The sequence below is a fragment of the Epinephelus lanceolatus genome, chromosome 6, assembly GCF_041903045.1.
Source record: "Epinephelus lanceolatus isolate andai-2023 chromosome 6, ASM4190304v1, whole genome shotgun sequence".
In the NCBI taxonomy this organism is placed as follows: Eukaryota; Metazoa; Chordata; class Actinopteri; order Perciformes; family Serranidae; genus Epinephelus; species Epinephelus lanceolatus.
Window position 1 is genome coordinate 45,521,814 of NC_135739.1, and position 16,706 is coordinate 45,538,519.

The following is a 16,706-nucleotide window of genomic DNA, read 5'->3' on the forward strand; positions in this document are numbered from 1 at the left end:
AAAAGAATATATTTTCACAATGGCATACTCAGTCACACATTGACTGAGAGCACAATGGCATTTTAATTCATTTCCTCAATGAATAAACATGTGCTTACAATAGCGTGGCGACAGGGAGCCGAGTATTAACTGTGTGTGTGTGTGTGTGTGTGTGTGTGTGTGTGTGTCTGGTTACAGTGTGTAAAACCTAACCACTGTGAATTACAGCAGAAGACCAGTGCCAATCACAAACACAAATACACCCACACACACACAGGCAACACACTGCGAAACAGGTTAGATGAGTGCAGGTTAGAGAGGAGGAAGGGCTATGCTAATGTCAGTACACAGAGAGAGAGAGACAGAGAAGCTAGCATTCATGCAGGCAGACAGTGCTACTAAAACACAGCCAGGGCAGACTAACAGGTGTAAAGGTGAGCACTAAGGACAGGCAGGCAGTTACTGTAGACAGGTGAGCAGTCAGAAAGGTGTAGTTAAACAGTCATACAAGTAACCAAGCAGTGTGTTTTGTAGGCAGGCAGGGTGTCAGGTAAACAAGCAGGCAGCTCTCTCTGTCTGCTCCAGTGTATTAGCTGGAGAAACACAGGCAGCAGCAGCATAGAATAAAAGCTATTAGAGCGGCCTTTATCCTCTGCTGCCCCCTCTTTGAGACACAGACCGAGGCAACCACTGGGGCACTCAACCAGCTCAGCTTTGCAAGGTAAATGTATAGATTCAGTTTGCTAACGGCTCAAGCACTTGAGGCCGGTGTGTGACTGTGTATGCATGTGCTTGTTTTTCCTAAATTGACATAATTAATTTCTTCCTTTCATCCATCACTGGCTGTGTTTACAAGCTGCTGGTCCTTTAAAGAGTCATTCAGGTTAATCACTTTACACAAGCATTTGCTGCTTTGAGTTTGAGTCCAGTAAACAACCTGCTGTCATGTTTGACATCAAAATCTACCCATAATGCAGTGCGAGTGTGATGGTGGAAGGCAAAAGAGAAAGAAGGGACAGCAACCAAGTTTCACAGTTATTGCAGCTCAGTTTCATTTGCTCCCTGACCAGCCAATGGGGGCTGATAATGAGTGTGTAGGTGCACCGGTTACCATGCAACACACCTCACCAGGCCAGCCCAGTCACCGTGTGCTGCATGTATTTGTATCCTGTCCTCTAGAGGATCCTCCTCAGTAACATTCTCAAACAGAGGGCCAGAGGGAGAGTAAAGGGACCTGCAGTACAAGTTGCCTACCTGCTGTGGTTTTGTCTTACTGTGTTCTGCATGTGTCAGGGGTAGTATGTACACACATGTACACATAGTGCTGGGGGTTGGTATTTAACAGGTGTTGTGGCTGCAGGTATCAGGTAGCACTGCATCTCTCTGTGAGTGTGTGTGAAAGGGAGATGGAAGAAGAAGGCAGAGAGACTTTTTATAATCTAAAATATTTGTCACCTATCTAAATGAAAGGAGCACAGAGGACCAACTCAATAGAAATGAGCAGCAAAAGCAATTGTGAGAATGATGAGGGTGATAGAATGCAGCTACAATCTATTCATGAACTGTACTTAATAGGTCAAATTTTAAGGTACTTGCAATACTGAATGCTATTTTATACTTTTATTTTACCGCTTTTCAAATAAGAAAATACTGTTTTATTTAATTCACAAAGGTAACTATTTTGCAGATTCAGAATACACAATAAACGTGATCAAATAAAAACATGACATGCTATTCTAGATTATTCTACTTCAATTAAAAGCCTGGTCTGCGCCCTGTCCCCTTTACTAGCCTGGTGTAGCTACACATTTTGACAATAAAGGCCTGGTCTGGTTGCCAAGCAGTTCATTTTTAAAAAAGTTCTTTGGATGTAATTCTTTGGTTGATTTAATTTTACTGAAGCCATGAGCACTGGAGAAGACCCCACGTCATTCAGATTTACGGACATGACAAAAGGTGGTGACTCCCTTCCTCTGTAGTTGTCATAAAGTCTGAATATGTGTCCTTTCTTTGATTACCTGGTGAGTTGTTTATATTCCTTTAGTCTGTAAGGGTCCACTGATCAAAAGAATCAAATGTTTTTTGTTTTTTTTTCATAAACATTATTCCAAGTTATCAATATTGTTTTAACAGAATAAAGTGGTATTGTGTTATGCCGGGTGCCATTATCCTCGGGTGCGGTGAAACAAGTGTCATAACGTAACACGTAATTGCAATGTTATTCAACACCTAATTTTTATACAAGTAATATTCATACTGGTTCAAATAAACAACTTGATTGAATGATCTTTGCTGAGCACAGTTTGGTGTGAAAGAAATTAAAGGCCTGTCCCAAATATAGGCCTGTTGAGAGTTATTTATGCAAATAATAGCCCAGGCTACTAAATTTGTATGGTACCTATCAGTATGGTTCACAAATTAACGGTTCAGTTCAGTACATTTTCAGTACAGCAAGAAAAAAAAAAGTCCTTTTATTTTTAATATTTTAAATTTTTGTTTTGTTTTATGTTGTTCTAATGATTTATTTAAACTAACATCATAAAGTATGATCTTTTTTGACTTTTAACAATGATGGAGCTATTCCTGAGTGACCTATCTTCTGGGGTGTCTTCTTAGCAGCATATAAAAGAAAACAGCTCCATACAAAATATTAAATATAATATTGTAGTTATAAACAAATACAAACGAAATAACCCATTCTGTTTCTGAACTAACAGAGAAATGTCCCTTTTTTGAAAAAATATATATCTTAAAAAACTAATGTAATTTGGGCTTTTTTTTTTTTTTTTTTTTACAAAGCAGGATTTAAGGTCTTACTGATATGGGCTTAACAAGTTAATAAGTCTGGGTCAAGTAAAATCAGTGATTTCTTTCTAAACACATTATACATATTAGAAAATATTTGCTGGCGATTAACCAGCTTGTACCAAAGAGAAATACTGCGTCCGTCGATTGGATGCATTTTGACTTTTGTGAAGACGACACCAAACAGAAAGAAATCAAATGTTGACACTGTGGGAAAACCATTTCAGTGACAAAGGTAATGCCACCAGTCTGTTTCAGCACTTGGAGCACAATCATGTTACCGAATAAGAACAGTGCATGGCTCAAAAAAAAGAAAGAGACTGACAAACCTCCAGCGACAAGTGCCGCCACAAAGCAGTAACACAAGCATTTACAAAGGCTACACAATATGAGATATTATAAGATTCAAGAAAATTGTGTTTCCTCTAGTTATTTTAAAATCACAAAGATATGCACTCTCTCAGACCTGTAGGTTATTATACATTTTAAAATATATGCGTTCATTTCAAACGTTGTAAACACCACTGCTCACATACTTCCATGCGTCCTTTATGTTGGCATAGGTACATCCACGTTATAGCACTAGAGGGCGGAGTCACAGCAACAACTAATCAGGTGACGTTGTAGGAGGTCGTAAAAATGAACCTTTTGTCGGTGGTCTGTGAGGCTGTTAAATACATCACAACATGGGGATGGACCTTTCTCTTCACTATATTACCAGCAAAGGTGACAATCACCAGTTTCATTGCGATACGGTATATATTGATTCTTTGGACAACACGATATTTGCTAATTTTACACAGTCTACCACAATACCCATTTCGATTCAATGTGATTCAAGGGCCTGTGATCAATTTAAGACAATACTATATAAACATTTAACACAGTCCTTCACAGAAGAAGCTGTCAACCCTTTCTCTATAACTTTTGGTTATATAAAGATAAAAAACAATGCGTAAATATTATGTGCAGAGAAGTTAACTTTGAACTGACTTCATTAACACACATAAAAGAGCACATGGAATAAGTTATCCTTGAGGGCTTTCTGTCAGAGAGCTCTTTCTGGAAGAAATATTTTCATTTTAACCAAAACTGTCATCTTTTTCCTGTAACGTCAGAGCTATCTGACTTGAAGCCCTAAAGGCAAACTTCTCTCAGCAGCCATAAAACATGAATTAACAACAAGATCATTTAACCTTTTCAAAGCTAAGCTTATTTTATAGGCCTCTGCTCGAAAATTGCATATCCATAATGAAATGAATATATCTCTGCAACCACAAGTTCTATTTGAATACTTTTGGTGTCATGGTAAAGGGAACATTTGTGAGATTTGTTAAGATGTGTAAATATCAGTATATGTGTTATATGTGAAGAGTAAATGAAGATGGCACACAGCACAAATGAAACATTTTGAGGTTCGCCTAAAAAAAAAAAGCATTTTAGGATGAGTATCCCTTTGGAATGATGCAGCTGCAGCTCTAAACCTCTATCAAATCATAGTACATTATGTGAACATTAACTCTGCAAAGGTTGATTCTGATCAAGTGAAGCAGAACAATATTAGAGAGGTTTTAGCACAGAAAATTCAGGTGAGCTCTCCAAAATTGCGCCATGTTTGCATGTGATTTTTGTCATGTACAAGCCTATATCTTTCATTTTTTGTTTCTGTAAATCCCTGCTGCTGTTTAGGGTATACACATACAACTGTCCGTTTCGTTTTTTTCCCACTCCAAACTGACCAATACACACCTACTACATTTGAAACTGAGTTTCTATTCTGAGCTTTGAAGGCCCTTACCTCTGTGACGGCTTGGCCGATTTGAGTGATTGATATCTTGTTTGATTCGTTAGCCACTAGAATGACGCTATACCCACCAAGCCAATCAGAGTCAGCAGAACGCGTTGTGGGGCGATGTCGGCTGCTGTGAGTGGTGCTTTGGCGCATATGTGTGGAAACAGCGGCGTCTCAGCTTACATTTGAGATGAATGGCGTGTGTTTTGCATAACATGTGGTTGAGTTAGAGCTCGAAATATACCGAGTAGGGATGTCACGATTATAGATTTTCTTGGAACGATTATTGTCAGAGAAATAATCACGGTTTTACGATTATCACGATTATTATGCATTAATTAATTTCACACTATAAATGTGTAAAATCACATGAACACTCCTTGTAGATCTTTAAGTTTCATTTATTTCCATGCCAACATAACAAAAATAATATAGCAACAAAGAAAAGTAACCAAAAAGTAGTGTGCGGACTCTACTTTTACTACATGCCTCTTTGTGGTCCAGCAGTCTAAGTTTTTTCTAGGATGTGCGTGTCTTTTTGTTCTCTTTAAATTACAATTACACAAATAAATTGAGAGCATATCTCGTGCAGTGTTAATAATCAATCTATCAATCTATCAATTGTATACACATCAAATCTTGAGCATAAATGAACCCTTAGTTGTTAGGAACATCCCCTGTGAGATGCAGTCCCCATAGCCTGTAAACTGAATTGTAGACCCGCTTGTGTAAGAGATTCCTTTTAAATAAAAAAAAGTAAATGCATTTAATGACATTCGGTGGCGTTATATTGCATTATTCCAATTTTAGCTTAAGTTAAGGATCTGAATACTTTCTCTACCACTTAATAAGACATGCCTGACAATGATGCAAATGATTCTTTTCGTATTTTGACTGTGACCTACATTTATACAACTGTAGTCTGATTCACTCTCTTTTTTAACCATCTATTCATTTCATTTGTTCCTAGCCTGAGTGTTAGATACATTTTTATTAGTGTCCACAGCCAATGTCTCCAGGGAGCCCTCATGTCACCAGCTGAGGTTGCTGGTGACATGGTAATTTGTGATGTGACACTGAAGCTCAAGAAAGTGCAAGAGTGAGATTAAGACGCAGGTAGAGAGAGAGACAAAATATGTTGCGGGTAGTCTGAAGGGAAAGACACAGAGAGAAAGGCCTTCCACTAACAGAGCCCAGCTTACATCATATGCACTTTAAGGCTAGCAGCTTTTCCTGAGAATCACTTTGAATACTGTGGATTTGTGTGTAGCTTCATGACAAGGTAGCTGCACATATACAGTAGGTCGCCTTCGCATGAAGTCTCACTAAATCCTAAACAGCTCAGTGCAAATGAATCCTGAATCCACAAAGCCTCTTGGAGGACTGAATGAAGACAGGAAATTACATTTTGACGTTTACAATAAAAAATTAAGCTTTACAGCTTTACATTTATGTACAAACAGCATGAGTCATTTTTCAACCAAGGCAAGTATGCCCTGAAAAACCAAGTGTGGTTAAAATTACAGTAATTAAATAGAAATGATTAGACTTTAGAGTGTGGTCGTTGTCTCGTTAAATTTTGTGCAGACATCCATGGTCCCCAGAAGATGAATCCTGTTGACTTTACTGATCTCCCTAACTTTTCCTCTAGCGCCATCATGAGGTTTTTTGAGTGAATGGTCTTGACTAGGACTGAGCAATATGAAAAAAAATCAAACATATTGACGATATTTTAGGTTTGACAACTGGTGCTCAAATATTTACACAATTAATTTCATCAATCATGTAAAATGTAATGTGGACATATTTTTTAAGTGGGTAAAGGTAAAAAAATATAACTGCTAGAACAGCCTTGTAAGTTCAGAAAATTACATTACCTTATTATAATACAGCCTTCAAAACCAGGAAAAGACAACAGTTATGATATGGATTATCCAAAATCTTAGACAACATCTAGTCCCATATAGAGATGGGCATGAATACTCACGTACTCCATTTGGCCATCAGTTTTCATTCAGAAAATAGAGTAATCATCGCCTTACCTCTCCACATGTGAGCAGGACTTTTATTTCCATCCATCCATCCATTTCCAACCGAAGCCAGGTCACGGGGGCAGCAGGCTAAGCAAAGTATTCCAGACATCCCTCTCCCCAGCAACGTTTTCCAGCTCCTCCTCAGGGACCCCGAGGCGTTCCCAGGCCAGACGAGATATGTAATCCCTCCAGCATGTTCTAGGTCTGCCTGGGGCCTCCAACCAGTGGGTTCAAGAATATCCCGATGAAACAGCACTTTACTGTAAGAGAAAGAGTGTGCCTGGCCTGGTATGGGGACACCAGGGCCCCCGTCTGGAGCCAGACATCGGGGGAGCTCGCCAGCGAGCATCTGGTGGCTGGGCCTTGGGCCATGGGGCCCAGTTGGTCTCGAAGCCCGAATTAATGACATGGAGCTGCCACCCTGCGGGCCTGGCATCAGGGCGGAGTACATTATGTGACGGGTGGCAGGCAGGGGCAGGTACCAGGATGGGCTGACCCCTGGTGTTGCAGGACTTAAATATATATTTCTTATTATTTCAAATGGGTAAAATCTTATGTCATTGTACAGCTGCATAAGCTGTTTTCATTCAGTGTTGATATGATTTCTGACACAAAGTGCTGCACCAAATTTCGTACGTATCCCGCGTCATCATGAGCTACTAATGTGTGCCTCCTTGCCCCATTGCTCTCTGTTTATCATGAGACTACTGCTACAGTAGGGTGAGCTTTGCACAGTTGGTGAGAGTCTGCCTGCATACACACGCACACACATTAGGGCTGGGCGATAATTCAGTTCAATTCATATTGCAGTATTTTCAGGCTGAATACACGGTATGTATGTCTCGGTATTTTCCACAAAATGACTACATGTTCCACATGTTCAGGTCAAAGTCACATTTGAGGTGTCACAAGCACTTTTATAAAAACAGATCAAAATAACATGCAAAGGCATTGATTTTTTTGCCCTGTTTTATAAAACAGCTGCACAATCTTTAATTAAAAAAAAAAATAAATAAAATAAACAGCAGGGCTGTACGTTAACTTTTTGCACATTGTACTGGAGTTACAGAGGTTTAAAAGTTTGCTACGCAGGCCACAAAACTATAACTTCAGTTTAAAGTATCAAGTAGGTTTGAAACAATAAATGTTTTCCATGGACTTTCAAATTAATCTCGTGCTGGAAAATTTAAATATTTGTATTTATTTAGGCTATTTATCTTATCTAAGCACACAGCATCAACAGAGAGGCCGAGGGAGGAAAGGAGCAAGAGACACATATATATATACATATATTGCGTTATGTAAGTCTTGTATATGAAATGTCTGTGTTTTGCGCCTCATTTTTTAAAACACATCTGTTGCCTGCATCCAGGCACTGTCTAAATGTCACACATTAGACTACAACTACCAGCTTTGCGGACAGTGTGAGAGAAGAGAGATCTACATTGGTATGCGTTATGTGATGGCAGTGAGGAATAGGACCCAAAATGCAGACACAGAGGGAAGAGGGTTAACAGGTTTATTGTGTCAGAATTGTGTAGAGAACTGAGGAGATCCGGAGTCGAGGTGCAGAGTGAGGAAACCAGGTCACAGGAAGCGACAGGTTTCAGGAGGGACACATGGAAGGTAGGGTGGATCTTAAGAGAGTCCGGTAACTGGAGTCTGACAGCAGAGGGGTTAATGACTTTGACGACAGGGAAGGGACCAATGAAACGGGGTGACAGCTTACGTGACTCAGTCTGTAGTGGGAGGTCGCGGGACGAGAGCCACACCATCTGACCGGGACGGTACTCAGGGGCTGGAGACCGGTGTCCGTCCGCTATCCGCTTAGTCCTGGCTGCATTGCGGGTGAGTGCGGCTCTGGTGGTCCTCCACACCTCCCGCAGGCGCCTGATGTGCTCCCTCACCGACGGGGTGGCCACTGCTCGCTCCTGGTCAGGGAACAATGGGGGTTGAAAGCCATAACACATGAAGGGTGACATACCTGTGGCCGCGCTGGTGAGGGAGTTGTGTGCGTGCTCGATCCACGGGAGGTGGGAGCTCCAGGTGACCGGATGGTGAGCCGCCACACGGCGCAGCGCAGTCTCCAAACTTTGGTTGGCCCGCTCTGTCTGGCCGTTGGTCTGAGGGTGGTAGCCAGAGGACAAGCTAGCTGTTGCGCCCAGGGACTTACAGAAATCCCTCCAAACCTGGGAGGAAAACTGTGGACCACGGTCCGACACAATGTCACTGGGTATCCCATGTAATCTGAAGACATGGGTAACCAGGAGATCTGAGGTCTCACGAGCTGAGGGGAGCTTGGGTAAAGGCACGTAATGCACACACTTGGAAAATCTGTCTATGATGGTAAGGATAACTGTGTTACCTTCAGATGGCGGTAGTCCAGTGACGAAATCCAGAGCTATGTGAGACCAGGGACGGGATGGTATGGGTAGAGGGCGCAACAGACCAGCTGGAGGCAAATGAGAGGCTTTGCCTCGGGCGCAGACAGAGCAGGCGGCCACAAAATCCCGGACGTCCCGAGCCATCCCCGGCCACCAGAAGCTTTGGTGGAGGAAATGGAGCGTTCTCTGGATCCCAGGATGGCAGGTGAGTTTCGATGAATGTCCCCACTGAAGAACCTGAGAACGGGCGGATTCTGGAACGAACCTCCGGTCCGGGGGTCCAGTCTTGGGGTCTGGTTGCGTCTTCAGCGCCTCCTCGATAAGTGCCTCTACCTCCCAGGTGGCGGCACCGACGAAGCAGGTGGGTGGAAGGATGAGGTCCGGTTCACTGGTGTCAGAAGGAGCGCTGAAGATTTGGGAGAGGGCATCGGGCTTAGCGTTGCGGGATCCGGGTCTGTAGGACATGCTAAAGTTGAATCTGCTCAGAAAAAGTGCCCAGCGGGCTTGGCGGGAGTTCAGGCGCCGAGCAGAGCGCAGATAGGCGAGATTCTTGTGGTCCGTCCAGATAATAAAAGGAAGATGCGAACCCTCCAGCCAGTGCCTCCACTCCTGCAGAGCCCACACCACAGCCAGCAACTCTCGGTTTCCCACATCATAATTCTTCTCCGCAGGAGACAGGCGGCGAGAAAAAAACGCACAGGGATGCAATCTCTGAGTCTTGGGGTCCCGTTGAGACAGAACCGCTCCAGCACCGGAGTCGGAGGCATCCACTTCCACCACGAATTGCAGCGACGGGTCTGGATGCTTTAACACAGGAGCGGAGGTGAACAGAGCCTTCAATCTGGAGAAAGCTGAAGCTGCCTCCGGGGACCAGAGGAAGGGAGTGTTGGGGGATGTGAGACGAGAGAGGGGAGCAGCCACCTTACTATAGTCCCGTATGAATCTCTGGTAGAAGTTTGCAAAGCCGAGGAAACGCTGCAACTCCTTGCGGGTGGTAGGAGTGGGCCACTCCCTTACCGCCTGGATCTTAGCTGGGTCTGGCTGCAGCTGTCCCTGAGCTATAACATAACTCAGGAAACTCACCGACAAGGTGTGAAACTCACATTTCTCGGGTTTCACATAAAGGTGGTTCTCTAACAGTCTCTGAAGAACCAGACGGACGTGCTGCCGGTGCTCCTCCTCATCCCGGGAGAAAATGAGGATGTCATCCAAGTAGACGAACACGAACCGGTTCAGCATGTCCCGGAGCACGTCATTGATCAGGGCCTGGAAGACGGCGGGGGCGTTGGTGAGTCCAAATGGCATCACTAGATACTCGAAATGACCAAGCGGGGTGTTGAATGCCGTCTTCCACTCATCTCCCTCCTTGATTCTGATAAGGTGGTAAGCATTCCGTAGGTCGAGCTTGGTGAAGATTCTGGCGCTACACAGTGGTTCGAAGGAGGGATCTATGAGGGGAAGAGGATACTTATTTTTAACTGTGATCTCATTCAGGCCTCGGAAATCAATACAGGGGCGAAGGGAGGAATCTTTCTTTTTAACGAAAAAGAAACCAGCACCTAGTGGAGAAGAGGACGGCCGAATGAGTCCTGAAGCTAAGGAGTCCTGAATGTAGGACTCCATGGCCTCCCTCTCAGGACGGGACAGATTGTAGAGACAGCTACAGGGAAGGGTGGCGCCAGGAAGGAGGTCGATGGCACAATCATAGGGGCGGTGAGGGGGTAGGGATAAGGCCAGTTCCTTACTGAACACAGTAGCAAGGTCATTGAACGCTCCAGTTGGTTATGGTGGCAGATTTCCAGTTAATTTGCGGATTGTGGAGTTGTAACCAGGGGAGACCAAGAACTATGGGGGATAGAGGAGAGGGAATGACGTAGAGCTGGAGGTCTTCACGATGATTACCGGAGATGATAAGAGTTAAAGGGGCAGTGCGGTGGGTGACATTGGAAATAAGGCGGCCATCTAAGGCAGTGACTCTCTTGGGAGAGGGAAGAGGCTCTAACGGGAGATTGAGTTGTTCAGCTAACTCACTGTGAATGAAGTTGTCGTCTGCACCAGAATCGATGAGGGTCTGCAGGGGCAGAGAGTCCCTCTCCCAGAGGAGGCAGGAGGGCACAGAGATCCGTTGAGGAGAGCTGGAGGGGGAGGAGGTGTGGCTCACCAGTGCGCTCTCACCTACTGATGAGCCTTGTCGTTTAACTTATGAGGGCAGGTGGCGAGGAAATGGCCAGCTTGGCCGCAGTAGATGCAGAGTCTCTGAGTGATGCGTCTCTGCCGCTCATTAGGGTGCAACTTCGCCCGTCCCAACTGCATGGGCTCCTCCGGGGGCACAATGGAGCTGGCAGGAGAGGGTGGCGAAGCAGAGGGTCTTGTCAGGCCGGAAGAAGGAGCCAAGCTACAGGGTCTGGGTAATCTATGCTGAGTTCTCTCCCTGTGTCTCTCCCTCAAGCGATTATCTATGCGAATCCCTAGGGAAATTAACTCCTCGAGTGAGCCTGGCTCATCTCTAGAGGCTAGCTCATCCTTAAGCTTGTCGGACAAGCCTCTCAAAAATACCCCCTTTAATTCTTGCTCCCCCCACCCGCTCTCTGAGGCTGCGATACGAAAATCAATGGAAGATTCAGCCACTGACTGAGAACCTTGAGTTAGGGAAAATAGGCGCTTTGCTGCCTCCTGGCCCCCAATAGGGTGATCAAAAACTCTGCGAAGTTCCTCAGAAAAACAAGAAAAAGAACTTAAGACAGGTGACTGCTGGTCCCAGATGGCTGTGGCCCATTTAGCTGCCTTACCCCGTAACAAATTAATGACATAAGCTATCCTGGCTTTATCGGTAGGATAACTACAGGGCTGCTGGTCAAAAACTAAGGAGCAGCGTAACAAAAAACTCCTACAACTACCTATCTCCCCAGCGTAAGGCTCAGGAGGGGGAACATAGGGCTCTTTGGGGAAAGAGGGAGAGGGTGAGGTGGCTGAGGTGTCGGGGAGGGGAGCCGTACTCACAAGGGGAGTGGAGCCGGATGGCTGGGGAGGCAAGCGGGCGACGAGTTGCTCGGAGAGGAGGGAGACTTGAGCGCGGAGGTCCTGTAAAGAGTCCATGAGACCTTGCAACATGTGCTCATGCTGTCTGAGCCGAGTTCCTTGGTTGGCGAGAGCTCTCCTGACGGGGTCTGAATCTGCTGGGTCCATGATTGGCCAGAGTATTCTGTGATGGCAGTGAGGAATAGGACCCAAAATGCAGACACAGAGGGAAGAGGGTTAACAGGTTTATTGTGTCAGAATTGTGCAGAGAACTGAAGAGATCCGGAGTCGAGGTGCAGAGTGAGGAAACCAGGTGAGAGTGCTGGGCTGTGGGCTGCTGAGAGGCACGGAGGGAGACACTGGAACAAAAAAGGCAGGAGAACGAGGGTTAACACACGAGGAGCAAAAAACACCATTAAACTTGCAAGATACTTAATTCACTGGAGGATCAGAGGAGCCGAGATACCACTGCGTGCAGAAGCGAATACTCTGGCACTGAGGCTAGAGACGGTGGCAGTCTTAACAGCCCGCTGATTGCAGATGAGTCACATGTGTGCGCACTCAGCCTCAGTGCAGGGCAGGGGAAGGGAGAAGCCTCTGGAGACAGGCAAACACAGCAGCAAACAACCCACACAGGAAGTAGACTCCGGAAATGTTCATAAAATAAAAGCCAAAAGTCCATGCTCACCACACGTTATGTAATGCAACTTGATGCTATATCAATAAAAAGGTATTGTCTAAATCTATATCTTGCTTGAAGATATATATCAGTATATCCTACATAGTCCTTATGACGCCCAGCCCTAATGTTGTCCTCACACTGGGTGCAAATAAAACAATTTGAGTGAATTACATATAAAGTCAATTTAAAGACATGATAAGATGCGAATTCCTGCTGGGCGGCGCAATGGATGCAGTTGACATGACGTGAATGACGGGACATATGCAAATTAAGCAGAGCAAATGAAGAGAGTAGTGCGATTTCACATCATACACTTATTTGCGAGAGCTGAACACTCTGAACTTCAGCAACCAATTCCTGCCATGATAGCCAATCAGCATTTAGATCCTCCAGGGACGTATGACACCAAGGACGTACCAGCAGAAGTTCATTCATCAATTTAACGATTTCACACGCAGATGACACAAGTTATTTGCGCATTTGAGGCAAGTCAACACAAAATATTCCAGTGCTCAAACTTGCACAAGGAACTCAGCGTGGTAATTTGCATCATGTTTGGTGTGAACACAACATAATAATTTTATGCAAGTACTCTAATATGGAAATTACTTAAAATGCCTATCACTTGTCTAATATCACAATATTGATATAATGCCAATAGATTCTCTTGCCCGAGTCTCATCTATTGGGTGGACTTCTCTGAAATTTTATGGTCTTCAAGGTCTCAAGAGCATCTCAATTTTTTCTTATCTTGAGCCATCATAAGGTCCAACTTTTTAACCTATATAGTAAAATATCTCAACTGCTCAATGGATTAGAAATTCTCAAATACTTTTGGATTGATTGCTATGGAATGTGGTGCATATATTCAAGGTTACCAACTTAAAAAAAGCACAGCTGAACATGTTTGTGTATATGTATATGTATATGTATATGTATATGTATTTTAAGTAGTTTCTGTTTAGAGGTGAAGCATATGGGAGGAGGAAATGGCAATTTAAAGATGGCGAGTGACTACAGCGAGGTCGAACAGCCTGGCATCTTGAGCAGCTGGGCTCATTTACATCATTTAGTCATATGCGTAGCCATGGGGGTCTGTGAGTGTCCACATGACGTAAATTTCATCATCTGCTTATATCGGCATGGGTCCACATGGATGTCTGCAGCCCAGAATTTAAAGGCCGCCCGCACATTTGTAGAACATGTCCACACACGCAAACACTAATGAAGTCTAAACAAAATCGCCACCATTTCTGAGTACTTCAGGGCCTTAAGTAAAAACACTGCTAAACAGAAAAAAATGCTGCCATATAAGCTGTACCCCAAAAGTCTTCTCAGGTTGCAGCTTGGCAAGAGTCAGCACAACACCGGAGGGTGTTGCATCACCTGAACAGCTGGACGCTCATTATAGCACATAGTGATGTCATGGCAAGAAAGCCTGAACAGCAAGGGGTTTTTTTTACCTGTTTTTCACTCAACGGCAGTGAAACATGATAAACTTCAGTTGTGAAAATACATAAATTTGCCAGTGGTCCTGAGGTCAACGTGTCCCTAGGTTTACAGGGGGGGGCATGTTGCTGTGTTGTGCTATGGCCTACTCAAGTGCTGGAATTTGTAATTTACGTGACAATGCCTGAACACAACACAGGCTCCAAGCTTGACCTTATTGGCCCTGTCTTCCAGTCTTCCAGTCTCTTCAAGTCCTACTGACCTGTTGTGAGTTAAAGAACATATCATATCTTCAAAAACCATTTGACTGTTTTTTACTCTTAATTTCTTTTCATGCGATTCTTGTACATCTGTTTCTAGTGCCTTTCTGAAAAGCACTTTATTGATGCTCTTTTTCTGAAAATGGTACATTAATATTTCTAGATTCCTGACATTGTGTTGCACCTGCGGCTCTTTGGTTTTCCCCAGCTCTCTTTTCTCTCACAGCTTTTTTTCTCCTCTTAATACCATCTGACATTCTTTACCTGCAAGCAGACGCGGTATCACCTGTCGTCTATTCGCTTTTTCTTCTGCAACACGATCTGATGTGTCTCTCAAACCACAAAAGGGAACAGAGGAAAAGAAGGGGAGGGCGGCGGGTGAGAATGAGGGAGGGGAGGATGGAGAGGATGGGAGGCTGGTCTGCGGCACAGTATCTCAGACAGTCCAGCACTTTCTTTGTTATCTGCTCTCCATGTGGGAGAAAAGCATCCTACCTTCTTTTTTATCATCAAGCAATGATAAGGACAGGCCCGACTACTCATCTCTGCACAAAGGCAAGCTGATACCTCAAGGCCGTGTGTGTGTGTGTGTGTGTGTGTGTACATGCATGTCTGAGACCATGTCTTGATGCCCAAAAACACCAGGGGATATCTCTTCTCTTTATTCTCATACTAGATAATAGTGTTGATGTGATTTTGTTTAGGTTTTGAGATATCTGCTACAGCTCACCTCAGCACAATGGAGCTCAGTGGCATTCGGATGGTGGCATTCACAGCATCAAAAAATGAATGAATTAAAGGGTCTACAGCAACTGCTTTTTCCAAATACAATGACATCGTTGTTGTTTTTTTTAGATAAACAGCAGACCTTGTTGTTCAGTTCCAACCTTCAGTGTGGAAAGAAACAGTCTGCTTCAAAATAAATGAAGTTCACCTCAAAAAGATTCACAACAAGATTTGTACATCAGGATCTCCATTAGCTGGGCTCTCATGAAGCAGCAACAATTTGTAACATAAAAACAGACATGAATAAACAAACCCATGAATAAACAAACACATGAATAAACAAACACATGAATAAACAGACAAGAATTTAAAAGTGGTTGAACATTTCTAATCACGAATTTAGCTAAAAAGGTGGTCAATCATAATGTATGTATGTATGTATGTATGTATGTATGTATTTACTTCTCAATTGGCAGAGAAAGAGATCTGTGGAATATTGTGTGAAAGTCACAATATTTAGAAAGAAAACTGTGACTTTACCTTTTTCCAGGTAAAAACAAAAATGAAAACACAAAATATACATGATATTAACTTAGGGACAGATTCAGGGCTGGATACGGTAAGTTTAAGTAAACACAATAAATTTGTGCTCTAGAGAAAGGATCAGCGCTCAGTGAATAACCTCCTAAGCCCTATGATAAGCTATTATGGCAATTACAGACCAGTGAGGAGTGATAACTAACACGTCTTTGGGGTCATCAGGTGGGAACCTTCTTTCACCAGTGTTTCGTCTAGTTGGTCCCACGACACCTTCAGGAGGCTAGACAGTGATCTCTGGTGTCCCAGAGACACTCCCCAAATGCCAGGTCTCACTGCTCCCTGCACCGACCCAATAACCTCCTTTACCTTACTTACACATGGCTTTCTCAGTCCAAATAGCACCGCCACCTTCAACCAAACCCAGGCTCCGTTTATGCAAGCTCCAGGTAGTGACCATGCCGATACTACCTTTCCTAGCACATTCACCATACTCTATTTCACACGCTACATCGCATAACTCCAATATAAGCTAAAGTTAAAGGAGATAGAGAAGATAAACTCACGGGATCAGCAAACACACTCACCTTGCAGCATGGTCTCAAACAAAAGGGATTCAAATAGGCCACTCCCACACTTAAATAACCTTACTCTTCCTGGATTTCCTCCTGAGAGGACTGATTGGTGGATCTCTCCACTTGATCTCAAGGAGTTATGTAAAGTTATAGACAGATTCAGGACTGGATGAGGTTAAGTGAGGGACATATTCAGGGCTGGATGAGGTAAAATAAGGGACAGGTGAAGTGCTCGATTAGGTTCAGTAAGTGACAGATTCAGGGCTGGAAGAGGTTAAGTTAGGGACAGGTTCAGGGCTGAATGAGATGAAGTTAGGGGCAGGTTCAGGGCTGGATGAGGTTAAATTCAGGGAAGGCTCAGGGCTGGATGAGGTTAAGTTAGGGACAGATTCAGGGCTGGATGAGGTTAAGTGAGGGACAGATTAAGGGCCAGTTTGTCAGTGTGGGATCTGGTAGAGTTAGCATT

At 43.9% G+C, this 16,706-nt stretch overlaps 1 protein-coding gene across 1 annotated transcript in view; it reads left to right on the forward strand.

Moving 5' to 3' along the window:
• Positions 1 to 306: 306 nt before the first annotated feature.
• The window catches only part of naaladl2 (N-acetylated alpha-linked acidic dipeptidase like 2), an 814,243-nt gene continuing 797,843 nt past the window's right edge, over positions 307 to 16,706 (forward strand). Inside the window, exon 1 of the mRNA XM_033621483.2 lies at positions 307 to 700. The gene's annotated coding sequence lies outside the window, so the exon portion shown is untranslated. The remainder of the gene's footprint in view (positions 701 to 16,706) is intronic.